This window comes from Sorex fumeus, unplaced genomic scaffold (assembly GCF_029834395.1).
Source record: "Sorex fumeus unplaced genomic scaffold, SorFum_2.1 ptg000014l, whole genome shotgun sequence".
NCBI classification, from domain to species: domain Eukaryota; kingdom Metazoa; phylum Chordata; class Mammalia; order Eulipotyphla; family Soricidae; genus Sorex; species Sorex fumeus.
In genome coordinates this window covers 4,169,748-4,189,089 of record NW_026606071.1, presented here as the reverse complement: position 1 = coordinate 4,189,089, position 19,342 = coordinate 4,169,748, and the positions used below count along the sequence as shown (strand labels likewise).

The 19,342-nt window shown below is 40.5% G+C and overlaps 1 protein-coding gene and 1 pseudogene across 2 annotated transcripts in view; both read right to left on the bottom strand.

Annotated features, from left to right (window-relative positions):
• FAM171B (family with sequence similarity 171 member B) overlaps positions 1-19,342 on the bottom strand; it is a 68,261-nt gene that overhangs the window by 20,989 nt on the left and 27,930 nt on the right. The window lies entirely within an intron of this gene.
• Positions 18,411-18,527, bottom strand: LOC130021207 (uncharacterized; annotated as a pseudogene).

Genomic DNA, 19,342 nt, shown 5'->3' with positions numbered 1-19,342 from the left:
GCAGTGTTCAGGGCTTCCATGTGACTCTGCTCAGGGGTCACACCTGGCAGTTCTCAGAGGACCATATGGCGGTCCCTGGGATTGAACCAGTTGGGCCACAAGCAAGGTCCTGGTCCCCCTTTTTCTTTCTTTCACATTTGATAACTACAGATTCAAGTGCTTCTAGACTAGATCTGGCCGACCCACAGTGAACAGAGCATGAACTCCACTTTTCAAGGCTGCACTGAGACAAGAGGCCATCCCCATGACTTGGTTGTAGCCTCAAAAGCAGCCGAGAAGCAATACAGTGGGCAGACAGGAGAAATGGAAAAGAAAAGGGAGAATTTGGGTCCTGGGCATCACACTTGAAAATAAGGTCCCACAAATCTGCTTTTAAAGATATTACTTTCCAGCACAATAATCTCACATGCATTAATATGTAAATATAGAAATAGATAACAAAACCAAATAGAGATCATATTTCTGCTTTCTCCAACTTCTGAACAGAAGTCTTGTGGGATCATTATTACCATTACTTTAATTACATCAGCAGCATAACAGAAAACGACAACTAAGCCTTGGGCCTTAACTCCAACCATTCCTGGAGTTAAATGTTTTTTCCTCATATCATCTGTTCAACCCATTACTAGATTTCACTGAAGATAAGCAAAACTCAGGTTTGCAACCATTTAAATCAAAATAAGAAGATGGGTTGTGAATACACAGATTTTCAAGGCATGCAGGATTGTATGGATTCTATCACAAAATTTTCAGTACACACTTATAGACTATCAAATGCATGTTACTACTGAAAAAAACCAGAGAGTCTGGCCATATATGCAAATTCTCCTTCAGGTGAGCCCACAAACAATGCTAAATTCATTCTGACAGCATGTCACAATGACTGTCAAGGTCACAGTCCTAAAAATAATTCCAGGGATGATTGCAGTGGCGGTTGACAATTTCAATTCTTAAATAACATCAATTTAAAAAGACCAAAAAAAAATGTGAGCCCACACACACCCAACCAACCAAACTGACTATTATTCTTATTGTTTTTCACTGTTGATGCACTTATGTTATCCGTTGACAGCCAGTCCTGGGGTCCTTTTCAGGGTGAAAGCAGAAGCTGGGTTCCATGGGGTTGTATTGCAAATGAAGTGACCCTGCCACCCACCCTTGTCTCTCCAAACCAGGAACAACTGAACTAGAGCTTTCACAGTTTCCCATTTATCTATGACCTCCCGGCTCATCCCAGAGGACAACGTGAAGTCCAATTCACAGCCTGCCTCCACCCGGAGCCCAGGAAACTATAAATAGCCAGTGGTGCCACCCCATTTCTGAGAAGCCTTTCCACAGTTGACTCAGCAAACGGTGAAGTACTACACTAGGTTTCCCAATCAATCCAGCTTTTAAAAACTCAGTTCTGGTGAGTAATTCTTTCTACATCAAGAGCAAGAACTTATCAAATGAAGGAATTTATCTACTAACAAAATCATGATCTCCAATATAAAAAAGTATAATTTTTAGGTAAAAAAATAAATAAAAATAAAAATCTGGTATAATGGACTCCCCAGACAAGCATATTTAAATAGTTTCTCTTAGTATAAAAAACTGAAGTTTGGGGCTAGAGTGATAGTACAGTGGGTAGGGCGCTTTCCTTGCCAACCCAGGTTCCATCTTTAGCATCCCACAGGGTTCCTGGCTACCCCCTCAGCACTTGTCGGAGTGATTTCTGAGTCCAAAACTAAGAAGTAACCCCTGAGCATGGGAGAGAGGAAGGGAGGAGAAAGAAAGAAAAGGAAGGGAAGAATGCAAGTTAAAAAGAATATTCCTCTAAAAGCCTGGTCCCTAATCCCCAAAGTTTACAAAACCAACAGCAAATAAGTAAGTAAAGCAGGTCACAGAGTCAGAAATCGAAAATAGGAATAGAGAAAAATAAAGGCACATCGTTCACTTTCTCTTGCACTATGAGCTCCTCCCCACCACGCTTCCTAGCACTCCCTTACACCATCCTGCTCTCAGTGGGGCTCTGAGTCTTCCTGCTGATATGCAAGCTCCATCATAATATCTGCTGCTGGCTTCTACAATGAGCACCTTAAATGATAAAATGATACAGAGTAGAGCTTCTTTTTGTTTTGGGGTTCCCCTGGACAGTGCTTTGGGCTTACTCCTGGCTCTAACATTCAGGGATCACTCTTGGCATGTTCAGGAGACCATATGAGGTGCAGGGGATCAAAACCTGGTCAGCTCTATGCAAGGCAAGCACCTTCCCTGAGGCCCTGATACCTGATATTCTTCTTTTTGATTTTCAGGTCATACCTGCAATGCTTCCTGGCTCTGCACTCAGGAATTACCCCTGGTGGGTACTCATACAACCATATGGGACACCAAGGATAGAACTGGGTTGGTCACCTGCAAGGCAACTGCCTTCCCGGCTATATTGTCACTCCAGTCTTTCCCTGATAGTCCTATTCAAACCAAATATGCTGACAATGGTTCTTTAATCATCATTTTCAGGACTGGAACTCAACTAAGAATATTTAGAATTTCATTGCTCAAAAGTTAGTTTCAGGGATCCTCATGGGTTTTTGTTTTTTGAGTGATAAAAACATTCCAGTGTGAAGTAATTTTAAACTAAATTCATTTAAAAAAAAAAACTCCATATTCCATCTGCTTCATCCTTACGAAAGTACCACTGCCAAAGGTGCACACTAAAATCTGCTGACATTCCACAGCTGAGGTGGAGGATAAAATGTTTTCTAATCCAAAATGGATGATGTCATTTTTTTAAAAGTATACCCATGATGCTAATTTATAAATTTCATAAGAAAATTGTAACAAATTCAGGAAAAGACAGCCTTAAAGGTCAAGTCTTAACTATTAGTCTCCCTGTCTGACGGATTCCCTCCTATATTGATAATCTATAGTTTAAATTGCTAAATAGACACAGGGATATAGGAGGAATGCAGCCTAACCAGTAGGGACTAGCTAGCTTAAACTGAAAATCAACAACAAAACATAATGGTCATAGTCGTTCTCTCTCTCTCTCTCTCTCTCTTTCTCTCTCTCTCTCTCTCTCTCTCTCTCTCTCTCTCTCTCTCTCTCTCTCTCTCCTCTGTCTCCTCTCCATTCCCTCTCCTCTCACTCCCGCTCTCACACACACACACACACACACACACACACACGTGCGCGTGCCCAGAGCTAGAAACTTGATGTTCAATTTCATATTAATACACATACACAAGACATTCCCCTTTTTGCGGCAAAGTATTGAGACTGTAATTGCACAGGTATGGGCCCGAGAGATAACAGGGATTAAGGCAGCTGCATGCAGTTGACCCTGGTTAGATTCCAGGCACCACATATAGTTCCCTAAGCAGTGCCTAGAATGATCCCCTGAGCACAGAGTCAGGAGTAAATCCTGAGCACAGATGGGTATGGCCCAAAAAACAAAGTTAGTTGTTTTCATTCATAAAAACCTGCACAGGTAACAAGATCAACACATGATTAACAGTTTGTGACTCAAAGTTCTCTACCTTGCATGCAGCCAACATGGCCGACCCGAGTTCGATTCCTCCGCCCCTCTCGGAGAGCCCGGCAAGCTACCGAGAGTATCTCGCCCACATGTCAGAGCCTGGCAAGCTCCCCCGTGATGTATTCGATATGCCAAACACAGTAACAACAAAGTCTCCAATGGAGATGTTACTGGGCCTGCTCGAGCAAATTAACTACAATTCTTGAAAAGTTTTAGAGATTTGTTTCGCATAAAATGTAGTTGTTTGTTTCTTTCCTCCTAACTAAAGCTAAGAAGAAAATGCTCTGCTAAATGTCTGAGCTTCTCATCTTCATTGCAGAGTTGGTTTGTCTGCTTTAACCCCAGCACAAGCAGAAGCAAAATGGCATAAAACAAAAACAGTGGCTGGAGAGATAGTACAATGGTAAAGGTGCTCTCCTTACACGTATTACACGCAATCATGTTGGCCTCAATCCCTGACACCCTGTATGATCCCCAGGGCACCATCAGGAGTTATCCTTGAGTGCAGACCCAGGAGTAATCTCTGAGCTTTGCCAGGTGTGGACCAAATCCCCACTCCCCTCAAATAAATAAAATAAAACTGGAAAAAACAACAGTGTCTACAGAGATTGCGCAGATGTTAACGTGCGTCACTTTCATAGACCCTGGTTTGATCCCTGGCACTGCCATATGGTCCTAGGAGCTGACCAGAATTCATCCCTGAGTGTGGATCCAGGAATAAACTCAAACAAAACAACATCAAAACACAGCAAAATAACTGCTCACCTAAGTGCCTGGTCACAGCAAGAAAAGAGACCTACCAACTCTTCATGCCAGTATGAAAAGAAGGGTCATATGGGATTGCTTTTCTGTGCCTTAAAAATCAGACTTACAATCCCTCTAATGTCAACAGCTGACTAAGGTGACAGCACTGGAAGCAAGAAATAGCGAAAGCCCTTGAGAGTCCCCTCACTAGTTCTCCAACAAACGCCCACTGGCATTTAGACTGGGCAGAATCTGTTACTGGATATATGATTTTCAGGAAGTAGTGTTTCTATCTCCATAAACTACCGACCGTTTCCCATTGTATTTTTCTGCTTTCCCAGGCACACATTTTCTTCTCTGCTGTTTAATTATAATCATTATTTCTTGCCGACTTAATCTTCTTTTCAGTATGTCACCACTGTTTTAAAAATAGTTCAGTATCAAATGATTTCAACAGTACCCTTAGAAAACATAGAATCTAATTGTTGAAGAAGACAAATAAAACTAAAATACACATGGATGAATGAGCAAGGTTGCTGAGGAAGCTCTAACTATCTGCACACAATCAGAAGTGAGCACGACTAACTTTCCAAAGGACTAATAAATGGGTATTAAGAAATATTAGAGTAGACATCATTTTACAGTTTCAGTAGGCTACAGATAGGTAACTCAAAGTCCAAAAAGGATTAATGACATACTGCTATTTACTTGGATGACAGTTAATATCGGAAGTGGGTGGACTAATAAATTACAAACCACTTCCTTTTGAAGGGAATTTGACACTATCTTATTATTTTGTTATCATATTGTAAGCTACAACTGTGCTCTGAAGAGATGCGACCTTATTTCCCCATTTCTCTAGTACAAAACCTAGCCCTTTCTTTTTCATTGTTTCAATCATCTAAGTAATTAAGATAACAATATTTAAGCATGAAATAATTTCATTTTATAAGCAATTTTTTCTGAGAAATGCTAAAAATATGCTACATATTCAGTATTCTTACCCAAAATTGGTAATAACAATAAACAATTTGATGGTAGTAATGGTTTCAGAGTAAAAACTTATACCCAAACTCATGAAGTTGTCCTGTTTGTCATGTGTCAACGACACCTCAATAAAGTTATTTTTTAAAAAGCAGATGAGAACATGGATTTAGGGTTTTTGGAATCAGCTGACACTCTTATTTTGAAAATAGACAGAAAGCAAACATTTTAAATTAAGATTTCCTAAGGAACTGACCATTCATCTTATCATGTTTTCCACAATTTGACAATCCGATCTACTAGAGCAGAAATATTGTAGCAAGAACTCAAAAGATGCTAAACTCCTGCTGATGACCCTTACTGGGGTCAGTCAGAGGCCTATTTCACTCCCCACCCACCACTTTTATACAGTAATAGAAATCTTAGTTTAGAGCAAGCTGTCCAAACACCTTAAAATGAAAACAGAAAACATCTGGTTCCAAGCTTAAATGTCTACATATTTTAAATATTTAGTAGAAACACAGCAGTGCTGGTTTCACTAAAGAGAATATTAATTCCCAACCCTTAAACCTGGCATTCAAAATAAGTCTGCAACAGACTCCCCTTTTCACTAAAACAAACATGTTCTTACAAAGGTGGAAAACTACTGTCTGACCCACTACCCATTCTTATAAAGTGTTATTGAAACACTTCCGTATTATTCAGATATGTATTGCCTAGGGCTTCTTCTATTACAAAAGCATATACACTATAAAGACAGAAAACATTTGCAGGACTCTCCTTTATACACCGTTAAAGGGGTCACTGGTTGCTGATCAAAATCAACCTGCTCCCCTACTACATTATTCATTTCTTTCTTCTATCACAAGAAAGAAAATTTCCTCTAAGCCCTCTTTTCATGTCTCTCTGTCTTCTAATCCATCCTTCAAAGTTAAACTCAAATGACCCCTCTTCAATTAATCTGCCCTTATTCCAGACAGATGAGATATTCTCTACTGACTGATCTCACAGCACCTGGAGTATGTTTCAGAATATATTCAATATATATTCTGGAATATATTCTACTGTTTGTTTACATTTGTCTTCTCCATGAGAATAAGCTTCTTGATAGTCATATTGACTGATTTGAATTCAACCTTGTAATCTGCTGGATTACTAAATACTTTGAATGCAGAGTCTAGATGAATGGCACAGGGCGGGGGGGGGGGGGCTGGGGGGGGCGGGGGGGGGGGAGGAGAAAGAAGAAATAAAGAGGTAGAAGAGAAAAGAGAGGCTGCAGAGATGACACAGCGGCTCCACCCCTAAGCCCCATCAATGTGATCCTTTGGCACAAAGCCAGGAGTAAATCCTAAGCACTGCCAGATGCACCCCGCACCCCCCACCGTCACCGCCATGAAAAAAATAAAAAGAAAAAGGAGAAGAGATCATAGAGTGCGGCCTATAACTAGGGGAAAAAAACAGTAACTGTGGAATTTCCACAGATGTTACATGAAATTAGACCACACTTCTGACTCCAATACGTAGTTAAAATTTTGTTTTGTCTGGTTTGAGATAACACCTGGAGGTGTTCAGAACTTCCTCCACCTCTGCACTCAAAGATCACTCCTGGGGATGCCAGGGATGACACTTGGGCCTGTGACATGTAAGGCAGGTAAGTGCTCTGCTCACTGTACTATCACTCTGACCCATATTTAGCAAAACTTTTAACATAAATTGCCAGTTGAGAAATACTTTTAATACTGTAATATTGCTATATTACTATTATATAAATAATTCCATAGAGATATATCATTTATTTTGCTACAACTACAATAAGAAAGTAATAAAGATTCCTTTTTTTGAAATTAGTACATTTCCTTTTGCATAAGAATAATTATTTTGGGAATTTTGATGAGAAAATACATAAGTGGCAAACCTTGCTAAATAAACTACAATTGTGTACACTACTGACAAGTCATATTATATTTTTTCTCCCAGGATACTAGCACAATTTTCCCGTTTTATTGAAAAAGAGGGCTAGATATTTACAAAAGAGGACAAAAAAGGAGCTAACAGAGAAAGGACCATTTTATTCCACATTCTGTAAAGCAGAGTGGATGAGGCTTTAATAGTTTAAACTTTACAATATTTCTAACATGGACACAGTCTCCTTTTTTTCAAAGGAATAAAAGGGTCTGAGTTTCGTTTTAACTCGTAGATAGAAAAGCTGCTTTCCACTGCTTACGAACCAGCTAGGATCCAAATTCTCACTGGCCTTGGAGTTTAAAAGTTAAAAAGTATTCTCATGTTTGAAACAAAAAAGCAAATGTATGTACTAATATTCATTGCAGAGAGAATTAAAACTCTAAGAAATTAAGAATTCTAATAAAAGACACATTTTCCCCATTAGGTCTGGAGACTCAAGACAACGTGATTCATGAAAACTATTGAAAGGGTAACAGGTGACCTCATAACTTAAGGAGGAGGACACTGCAGACAAACCAACAGAGAACAAAGGAGAGCGAGAAAGCAGAGCCATTAGTCTTTGGACTGCATTCCTTCTTGTCTACCCAAAGGCTATTTTTCCTTAATGGGAATAAATCAACCTGATTCAAGTTCCTAAAACATTGTTCAAGGTCATTCTATAGGTATTTTCATCCTGGGTTAGAACCACTTATAATTATTCACTCACAGACTCACAAATCCATTAAAATAAAATTATCAGGGATAATGTAATTGATCCTTGAACAGGCCGAGTAAGGGGAACTAATCATCCCATCCCTGTGCAGTTGAAAATTCCTGCATAATTTTTGATACTTAAATACTAACAACCTGCTGTTGACCAGAACTGTTGATACAGAACTGAACTCACTACCCGCAGTGCTTCAGAGCTTTACGGTCACAGTCACGGTCCTCCCGTTGTTCATCGATTTGCTCGAGTGGGCCCAGTAACGTCTCCTTCGTGAGACTTGTTACTGTGTTTGGCATACTGAATACGTCACTGGTAGCTTGCCAGGCTCTGCCCTGCGGGCGAGATACTCTCGGTAGCTTGCCAGGCTCTCTGAGAGGGGCAGAGGAACTGAACTCATGTATCCTATATTTTATATGCAGTATAGACTATATTCTTACAAAAGACTATATTCTTACAATAAAGAAAATTTAAAAATAAACAAAACACACCTGCAGTTCTATACATTATTTATCAATACCGAGAGTATTCGATATGCCAGACACAGTAACAACAAAGTCTCCAATGGAGACGTTACTGGGCCCGCTCGAGCAAATCGACGATCAACGGGAGGGCCTTTACCTTACCTTTACCTAGTAATCTATCAATACTAGAAATTTATATCAAATGAAGTTTGTAACAAAGTCAATGTATAAATGGATTGACATTTTTCACGAATCACCTGAGTGCAGCAACAGAAGTAAATTATTGCCTAGTGAAAAATTAAGGCTTACTCTTTGTATTGCAGTGCCTGAAAAGCAATGATGTTGGTCACCACATCAATAAGCAATAGACTGAGGAGGAGAAAAGGGCTCTTTTGGAAGCAAATCTGAACTGATGAGAATTGAAGAAGGAATTAGGGGAACTGGAATCTCCCTGAAACCTAGACTTCAATTCTCTGATACTTCTTAACACTCAGCTGAAAAATCATCTCCATGTCACACCACCTGGTCACCACATGTAGTTTCAAAGGAGGAAGTGTTGTTGGGGGTGAGAGAAAATGATTTCTTCTTCCTTCATCTTGATATTTTATAACTCAAATTGACTTATTAGAGTGAGATTTGGAAACAGAGATAAAAAGAAGGCCCATCTGACTGGAGAAATAAGACAACAGGCTAAAAACAAGCTTTACATGCACGAAGCCCAGATTCAATCCCTTGCACCAAAGCAAAAAAAAAAAAAAAAAAGACTGAAAAAGGAGTGGGTTTTTGGGTTTGTTTTTTTTGTTTTGTTTTGCTTTTTTCCCCCCCTGAAGGAACTCAGCAAAGAATTGGAAAGACTTGGGACAAAACTATGAGGTTAAGAAGAGTATGTAAAGGCAGCCTAAAATAAAAATAATTGAGCTGAGTGAGAAAAGGTAAAAAGCATATATCCCTCCTTAGAGGCAAGATGTAAATTTAGTAATTTGTTCAGCATGAATGTGCCAACTGACATCATCCCTCAAGAACACCCTTGTCTGAGGCTGTGCCCCACTTTCCTCTGAGAGCTCAGACCTGCACTGGCCCACAGCAGCCCTGGGAGCTTGTCAGGAAGGTGCCAAACTCCACATCTCTGCGCAGGCAGCCCTTTCTGTTTAAAATTTTCTTCCCCCACATCTCCAAATGGGTCACTTCCTCACTCCATCAGCGGTTCCATCAACTCGACACTTCTCATAACCCCTACACTATCCCCCAAACCCTCCATACTAATGTTTCACAGATCTCGGGACCACTTTCAAGGTCAATGCTTTACCGGAAGTAAACCGCATTCAATAGAAAGTCATAGTTTGTTAGAGTAAATGAGAGGACAGTTGGCAAGAAACAAACAAAATCAATGTATCAGTCAAGCTCACTGGTCAGGCATGGGTTTCCAAGATTTTCTGCTGCTTGAATTACACAGGTCACAAGTTTTCTCCAGCTGTGAGCTATAGAGACATGCCAAGTATGTGATAGGGATGGCCAACGAGGTGTTTGGATCATGAAAATAGATAGATAGATGGATAGATAGATAGATAGATAGATAGATAGATAGATAGATAGATATTGCTTTTAGGGTCACACCCGGTGATGCATAGGGGTTACTCCTGGCTCTGCACTCAGGAATTGCTCCTGATGGTGCTCAGGGGACCTTATGGGATTCTGGGAATCAAACTCGGTTGGCGGTGTACAAGGCAAGTGCCCTACCCACTGTGCTATCGCTCCAGCCCTCTCATCATGAAGATATATTCCTGAAGCACAAAACCTCAGCATAGATACCAGGTGTATGATAAATTTGGATCAATCTTAAAAACCTTAACAAAATGGAATGGGATATACCCTTTGCTCAGGCATATAATACATGAATCATTAGTAATATGAAGAGCATCCAAAGGCCACATAACCCAAGGAAGAAAAACAGTCAAATCTTCTTTCGGACGTCCAAGAACTGAGTAAACAAACTCTCCTCAAATCCTGCTCTTTTCATACTACTTTAGATAACTCACTCAGTGTGAACATTTTCTGTTTCCCTCGATCTGTATGTTAGCTCCATGAAGTTATAAAGTTTTTACTATTTACTGATGTAGATAAATCTAAACCTGCGTTTTCAGTGAATTAATGAATTAATACCTTATTCTGATACTATGATGTGAGACCATTTGCTCAGAATCACTTAATTCAAGAGAAAATGCAAATGTGTGAAATGAAGGAGTTGAGTCTTGAAATGAAGGTTGGGGGGATAGCTCAAGGGCTCACAACATACTTTACATGCAGGAAGCCCAGGTTTAATTGCAAACAGAGCTATGCTTCCCTGAGCACAGCTTAGCGTGATCGCTGAGCACTGGGCTGGGTATAACTCCCGAGTAAAACAACAAAAATTTTTTTTAAATGAAGGGTGAGACAAGGTGTCAGCAACCATTTCTGTGCACACAACATTCAAGTTATAAAACAAAAATCTTTTATTTTTTCCTGCTTTCTTCTTTTCTTCAAAAGGTACGTTCATTCTTGTGATGTTAAAGAACTTCAAAAAATAAGATCAAGGCTGGAGCAATAAGAACACAGTGGGTTTGGTGCTTGCCTTGCATGCAGCCAACCTGGTTAGAATCCTCGGCACCCGTATAGTCCCCCAAGCAACACCAGGAGTGATCCTTGAGCGCAGGACCAGGAATAAGCTCTCAGAGCTTAAAGAAGAAAAACAAGACCAGTACAACCTTTTTAAAAAGCATGCTATATTAAGCTCCATCATTTATTAACTGATCTTAAATAACTGGAAAAACACTGCAGTACATCACGCTCCCTGCCCTCCCACCAAAAAAATAAAGATGGAAATAAATAATACAGGGAAATACAGAAAGATGGAAAGCCTTATCTGAAGAAAACATAATTCTTTTAACATGTAGATTTTTTTTAATCAACGGCTTTTATTGTTTTACAACTCTCACAGAGGAGCACAGATTACAGAATTAGGTAGTCCCCATCATCTTTTTTTGTCCCCTCATGCAAATCCTTATTTATCTGTACTTAAACACATAAATACATTTTAAAGTCACATTATTGATCATAATTTATGTATCACTGAGGTTTTTGAGGTTTTTTTTTAATTGAATCACCATGAGATACAGTTACAAGCTTTCATGTTTGAGTTACAATCACACAATGATCAAACACCCACCCCTCCACCAGTGCACATTCCCCACCACCAATCTCCCCAGTATACCTCCCCCTTTCCTACCCTCCCTCTGCCTCCATGGCAGACAATTTCCCCCATACTCTCTCTACTTTTGGGTATTATGGTTTGCAATACAGATACTGAGAGGTTATCATGTTTGGTCCTTTATCTACTTTCAGCACACATCTCCCATCCCGACTGATCCCCCCAACCATCATTTTCTTAGTGATCCCTTCTCTATTCCAACTGCCTTCTTCCCACTCATGAGGCAGGCTTCCAACTATAGAGCAATCTTCCTGGCCCTTGTGTCTACTGTCCTTGGGTATCAGACTCATGTTATGTTATAAAATAACATAACAAATGAGTACAGTCCTTCTATGTCTGTCCCTCTCTTTTTAACTCATTTCACTAAGCATGATACTCTCCATGTCTAACCACTTAAAAACAAATTTCATGACTTCATTTCTCCTTACAGTTGAATAGTATTCCATGTGTAATGTACCAAAGTTTCTTTAATCAGTTTTCTGTTCTTGGGCACTTGGGTTGTTTCCAGATTTTGGCTATTGTGAACAGTGCGGCAATGAAAATATAGGTGCAGATGTCTTTTCTACTGGGCTTTTTTGCACCCTCAGGATATATTTCCAGAAGTGGTATTGCGGGGTCATATGGAAGCTCAATTTCTAGTTTTTGAAGAAATGTCCATATTGTTTTCCAGAAAGGCTGGACCAGTCAGCATTCCCACCAACAGTGAAAGAGCGTTCCTTTTTCCCCACATTCACTCCAGCACTGGTTGCTTTTGTTCTTTTGATGTTAACACATAGATATTGTAAAACTCATTTAGTGCACTTATGGTTTTTTTTTAAACTAATTTCTATTTAGTGTGAGGGAGATAGCTCAAAGGTCTTTAGTATATGCTTTGCATGCAGGAAACCCTGGTTCGATCCCCAGCTCCACATGGTTTCCCAGCACCACCAAGAGAGATTCCAAATACCAGTCAGGACTAGATCCTAAGAACTTCTATGGGTGATACAGTGGGTTAGGCACTTGCCTTGCACACAGCTGACTCTCAGGTTCAATGCCCAAACCTGCATGTGATTGATCCCTGAGCAAAGAACCAGGAATAAGCCCTGAGAATGGACAAAAGTGGTCCAAAAACAACACAAAAAATCAAAAGCAAACAAAAACTTATTGGGCTGAAGAGATCATTCAATAGATGTGTGCATGCTTAAAAATTGCTGTTTTAAAAAAATAATACTACGGGGGGGGAGCAGAAAGAAAGCACAGAGGGTCGGGCGCTAACCTTGCATGTGGCCAACCTGGTTTGATTCCGCCCCCCACCCCACCGCCATAAGGTCTCCTGAGCCCACCAGGTGTGAACCCTAAGCGAAGAGCCAGGAGTAAGCCCTGAGCCCAGACAGATATGGTCCCAAAACAAAAACCCAAACCAGAAAAGTAGTACTCCCTACGAAATTTTGAGAAGTACATGTTTCTCACTAGGTGTTTCCAATACACTGAAGCTGGTATATGGCAAAGATAAGTCCTTTGGAACACCAGCACTGAAATCTCCCTCTTGTGAATATAATAACAAAAATAAGTCTAGATGTGTTATTTAGGGTTTAATTTCCCCTTTGGGGAGAATTAAGTATGAATCACTTGACTTGGATGAGAGTACTCTTGAGTCTTTTACAATTGAATGACTCAAAGTTCCTGAGCATTCCCAAGTTAGTAAAATTGACAGATGAAGTCTGGAGAGGACAAGACCAGAAGGACAATCAAAATACTATTATTCATGTATTATTATCATAAAGGATTAAGTGCCCCAAACTAAACTGTCTTCAAAAAATTATCCCCCAAAGGCATTTCCCAGCAACTTTCTGGAAAGGATGAAAGATCTGAAACAGCTAATAATTATAAAATGCATTATTTTGACTACACAACTTTAAGCATGAGCATCTGGAATAAGAAAACTTATTACTGGAACCCACATTAGAATCCTACTTTTTTTTCTTTTTTGGGTCACACCTGGTGATGCACAGGGATTACTCCTGGCGCTACACTCAGGAATTACCCCTGGCGATGCTCAGGGGACCATACGAAATGCTGGGAATCGAACCCGCGTCGGCCGTGTGCAAGGCAAATGCCCTACCCGCTGTGCTATTGCTCCAACCCCCTACAATTCTTGAGAATGAGCTTTAACATGTTGATACTGACACATACTACCAGCGCTTCACAGTTGGATGTAATTTAACACAAACTGCAGCACCAGTATTGTGTGAAGTTGGTGTCACTGTGTAGCAACTGGCATGATCATCTCCACCTCCTTCCCACCAAGAGATCCAAGCTGCAACATCCAAATGCCACCATCTCTGTGCCTCATGCACAGGTAGCCTTGTCTTCTCTCTTTAGCAGCAGGATGCTTTCTTCATCATTGTTCTGAGGTGAGTTCAAATTTCATCACGATCATGATTGTAGATTGCCTGGAGCAGGCCCCAGTAACATCTCCTTCGTCCTAGCCCTGAGATTTTTTAAAAAGTGCCATATTAAAAGCTCTTCCAGGGTTAGGAGAATGAGACCCATCATTGTTACTGGTATTTGGCATAATGGGTACACCACGGGGAGTTTGCCAGACTCTGCCGTGTGGGCAGGTTACATTCGGTAGCCTGCCATTTTGTCCAAAGTAATAATGAAATAATGTGTTGCGCGGCCGCGAATTACACGGCGCCAGGGGGCCAGTTGGTGGGTGTGACCCCTGCCTACTGGAATTTGGTGGATCTGGGTGGAGGATGCTCAGCCCCAATCCGAGCAGGCTTGGAGATCTCAGCCCTGGGACTCGCATGCCTTTGTTACTCTGCCGGTACCTTCATGTGTGTGGAAAGTGGTCTCAGCATGGTGGTGGCTGGTTCTGGAGGTCTTCAGCTGCCGGAGCCCTGGTCGGGGAGGGGAGGGAAACTCAACCCGCTCCCCTCCAAGGGGCCCTGGCGAGGACAGCCAGGCGCAGGGGCAGGAGACTCTGCGCTGCTCTCTTCCGGGAGCTGGGCTTTATAGTCTCTGGGTCTTGGCCATTGATGGGATTACACGGTGCCAGGGGGCCAGTTGGTGGGTGTGATCCCTGCCTACTGGCAGATGGAGGATCTGGGTGGAGGATGCTCAGCCCTGATCCGAGTAGGCTTGGAGATCTCAGTCCCGGGACCCTCATGCCTTTGTTCCTCTGCCAGTATGTTCATGCGTGTGGAGAGTGGTCTCAGCATGGTGGTGGCTGGTTCTGGAGTTCTTCAAATTTCATAAACATCTCATAATCAAAGAATATAGCACTATCAGATATTTAATAGTACAGTATCTTGAGTCTAGCAAAGTGGTTCTTAAGTACACAGTTTTCGGAGTTCCTCATCAATGCTGCAGAGAAATTGGGGCTAGTTTTTCCTTCAAATGTATGCATACCCATGTAGCACCTGATATCTAAAGGCAATGAGAATCAAGTAAACCTTCATAAACAAATACCATGTGTGCCTAAAACAAAAGGTAACAGAAGTCTGAATTTGGACTCAAAGTCACACAGGCTCAAAGTCACAAAAGGAGACAAATTCATAAGCATGCCAGGAGATAGTTTAAACCTTCATGTTAGGACAAGACTAATATCTGTAGGACACCACACAAACTCAATAACGATTCAATAACTCAACTCAAACTAATAACATCTCTTGTATGTGAATTTGGGTGAACCGTGATCACTCTGGTTAAAATGCAAACAGTACATGAGAAGTTAAATTGAACAATAACAAGTAAAAAAGTTTGGCAGCTCTCAATCTCATTTCAAGGTCCGAGAAGATGTGAAGTGTCCAATTAAAAAAAAAACCACCATACTTGATAACCTTTCATTATCTGTATTGCAAACCATAAGGCTCAAAAGAAAAAGATGGAGAGAGGGTGAGGGAGGAGGGAGGGTGGGGGGGGGAGTGCCTGACATAGAGCGAGGCTGGGGGAGGCGCAGGAGGGATATGGGGGATATTGGTGGTGAAAAATGTACACTGGTAGAGGGATGAGTGTTTGAACATTGTATGACTGAATCTCAATCATGAAAGCTTTGCAACTGTATCTCATGGTGACACAATGATTCTTTTTTTAAAATCAATTTGAAAAAAATAATTAATTTGGGGGCTGAAGAGATAGTACAGCGGGTAGGGTGTTTGCCTTGCACGTGGCCAACTCAGGTTCGATTTCCGGCATCCTATATGGTCCCCTGAGCACTGCCAGGAGTAATTCCTGAGTGCAAAGCCAGGAGTAACCACTGAACATCGCTGGGTGTGACCCCAAAAAAGCAAATAATAATAATAATCACAGTCACGGTCCTCCCATTGTTCATCAATTTTCTCGAGTGGACCCAGTAACGTCTCCATCATGAGACTTGTTGTTATTGTGTTTGGCATATTGAATACAACATGGGTAGCTTGCCAGGCTCTGCCATGCCGGCGTGATACTCTTGGTAGCTTGCCAGACTTTCAGAGAGGGGCGGAGGAATCGAACTCGGGTCAGCCAAGTTGGCCGCTTGCAAGGCAAACGGCCTACCGCTGTGCTATCGCTCCAGCCCGATAATAATAATAATAATAATAATAATAATAATAATAATAATTTAAAAATACATCATTAAGTATTTGCAAATATGTATTTTACCAATTACTATTAAGTGGTTAAATGTTTAAGTTGCCACAAAAGAAAATTACTGAAGTACTATTGGTACACTCTGTAGAGTTACTTCATGATAAAGAATTCTTTAGCATCTACTATATACATATTCTGTCTATATAATAAAAATACTAAATGCAAAGAACGATAGTACTAAGAAAATGCATAGGAAGTGTTTGAGAGGTCAAAGAACTGTATGATTAACTTATTCTGGATCACAATGATAAGTGAAAAGTAAGTCATTTGAACAATTTCCTAACAAGTGCCTGTTGAGCTAGAGAAATAATGCAGGGCGGGTTTAAGACATTGCCTTGCACTGGCAAGCCCCAATTTGATCTGAGACAGTAAAAATGGCCTCACAAGCACTGTCAGAGGTCACTGACCATACATAATCAGGAGCAGTACTAAGTACTGAGTACTGCCAAGTATGACCCAGCATCCCCCCATCAAACAAAGTAACTTCACTATCTTGTTTACTACTAAGAACACTGACTTAGTAAGACTATCCCCAGAAACAATTTTCTGAAAAAGACATTTAGTACTATAAACATATATAAAAACTTATTTTCTGAAAGATAGTTGAACAAACAAATGAAATATTGACTTTTTTTTTTCTGTTTTGGTATTGCACCCTGTGGTACTCATGGGTTAGTCCTTGTTCTGCACTCAGGATCACTACATATGGATGCTAGGTGAGCTGTGTGTATGGCAAGCCATCTTACCCACTGTATCACTCCAGCCCCTAAAAATCTTCTAAAGCTCAAGATTATCTACTCATAAAATGCTATTACCTTTTCCAGTATCGTCAAGCCTCTGATCTGGGCTTGTGTGTAGATGTTAAAAATCAAATGTGTGTAGATGTTAAAAATCACCGCAGACCCCACCCCAGTCCAATTAAGTCACAATTACTATAGATAGGGTCACAGATAATTTTAATGCACAGCTATGGCTAAGAACCACTGGCCCACAGGAAAAAAAAATACAGGGCGATGACTCAAGGCCTGGAACAGCTGCCTGCATCTGTTGGGCCCAAGTTCAATGGCCCTATAAAGAGTCAATATAGATTATCCTTTTTTTGTTTGTTTGAGGAGTTAATTGGTGAATTTGGAGAATTTATTCACAGTAAATCATAGAGAAAAATACATAAATATATAAATACATGCCTCTCGGCTAGCTACCAAGCGTATCCCGCCCGCTTGGGCACAGCCTGGCAAGGTCCCCGTGGTGTATTCAATATGCCAAAAACAGTAACGATAACAGGTCTCATTCCTCTGACCCTGAAAGAGCCTCCAATCCTTGGGTAAAGATGAGTAAGGAGAGGCTGCTAAAATCTCAAGGCTGGGAGGAAGAGAGACATTACTGGCTCCCGCTCAAGTAATTCGATTATCAACAGGATGACAGTGATACAATGATTCACAGTAAAATACAGTGGAAAGGACCTAATACAAATCTATTTTTCTTTTACTGAATGCCTATTTCCTTGTTCTTTCTACATCTGAAGTATGTTTAATGAAAAGAAACTAGAACTTATTCAGAACTAGGGACACACTTCAGCATGTCTTTCAGAAAAGCTTTGAAACATACTGTAAGCATTTCGTGAGTGGGTAATACCCACTCAGCTGGGAGAATGGCTAGACTTAAATAGAATGAGTTCCAGCATTTTCTCCAATGCTTCTCTGACAATTCAGGAAGTGCTGTATTTTCCCCATATCATCTAGAAGGAGTACCACAAGTAAATAGAAAAACAGGTCCCGCATAGACATTAAGGGCCCAAAACATTATTGGACCACAGAAAAAAATGAGATGTAGCCTATTGTACTAGCAGTTAGCAAATACACTGCCAGGCCTTGGAATTTTTAAGCAGAAGCAATCAGTCTTTTTTCAGTGGAAAAACAAGACGAAATTCAAAGACCTGAATAAAGCAGATGTGACAATGCATACACAGCAGGTGTGAAACCAAAAGCCCAAAAGCCGTAGTTGGCATCACAATATTAAAAAAAAAATTTCAGATGTCTTTTCAATTCAGTTGAGCAAATAGTTACTAAATAAGACCAGACACCAGGTATAGTTTTAAATCAGGTGGGAGCATCATATTTATGTAACACGGTCATTGTGTCAGAAATTGGTATACCTTTCATTTTTATTTTTCTTCTTCCAGGTCCCCCCATTCACAATACAGACCAGGCAAAGGGCCTCAGCTGGGGTGGGGTTACTGAGCCTTCTTTTTCTATACAGTTGGTATAAAGAACACAGCCAGTGATGACCAATAATTGTTACCTTTTAGAGGATATTACTATATTTAGTATCCAGATTCAAATCAGATATAGTCCAAAATCTACTGTGGGAGGAATAGAAAACGGTATGAACCGATTATTAAAGGCATTTCAAGAAAAGAATATCTAAATGAAAGAAAATAAGACTCCTTAATGAAGAAATGTGGGGTGCTTTCAAGTAAGTATTAATTGTGCTTGAATCCAAAAGAACAGATCAATTTTAACTTACAGAACCGAGGCAAGGACACATCTGGAAGAAGAAGCAGCATGAGAAGAGGTACCAAGAGCTTAATGGAAATTAAAGGGAAGGAAAAACAAAATCTGGGTGGAGAAAGACTAATATCATATGATTTCACTCTTACATGGAAGATTAAAAAAAAGGAAAATGAGAAAAAAAAAACCCTCAGTCTATAAACAAAATATAAGTCACCAGAAGAAGAGGAAGATGTGCTGGCAAACCTGGTAACAGGGGTCAACTGCGGAGGAATGGAAACAGGACACAAGTATAAACAAAATGAGTGCAACTGTTTATTTAGAATGGGATCTACCAGAAATCCATATACTATTTGCTTCAGTCATTTTTAAACTGTTCAGAGAAGTTTTGCCTGTTTATTTCTGGCTAACCCCCTCCCCTCCTCACTCCCCCACCTCCCCCCCCCTCCACACACACACAAACACACAGGAGGACAATGGGAAACCATGGGAAAAGCTGAATTCCTTTCCACTATGTCACAAAAGGCTCAGCAGTGTGTGGCAAGGTCTTTCAGGAGAGGTTTGAATAGACTTCTTTAGGGAAGTGTGTAAAATGAAACA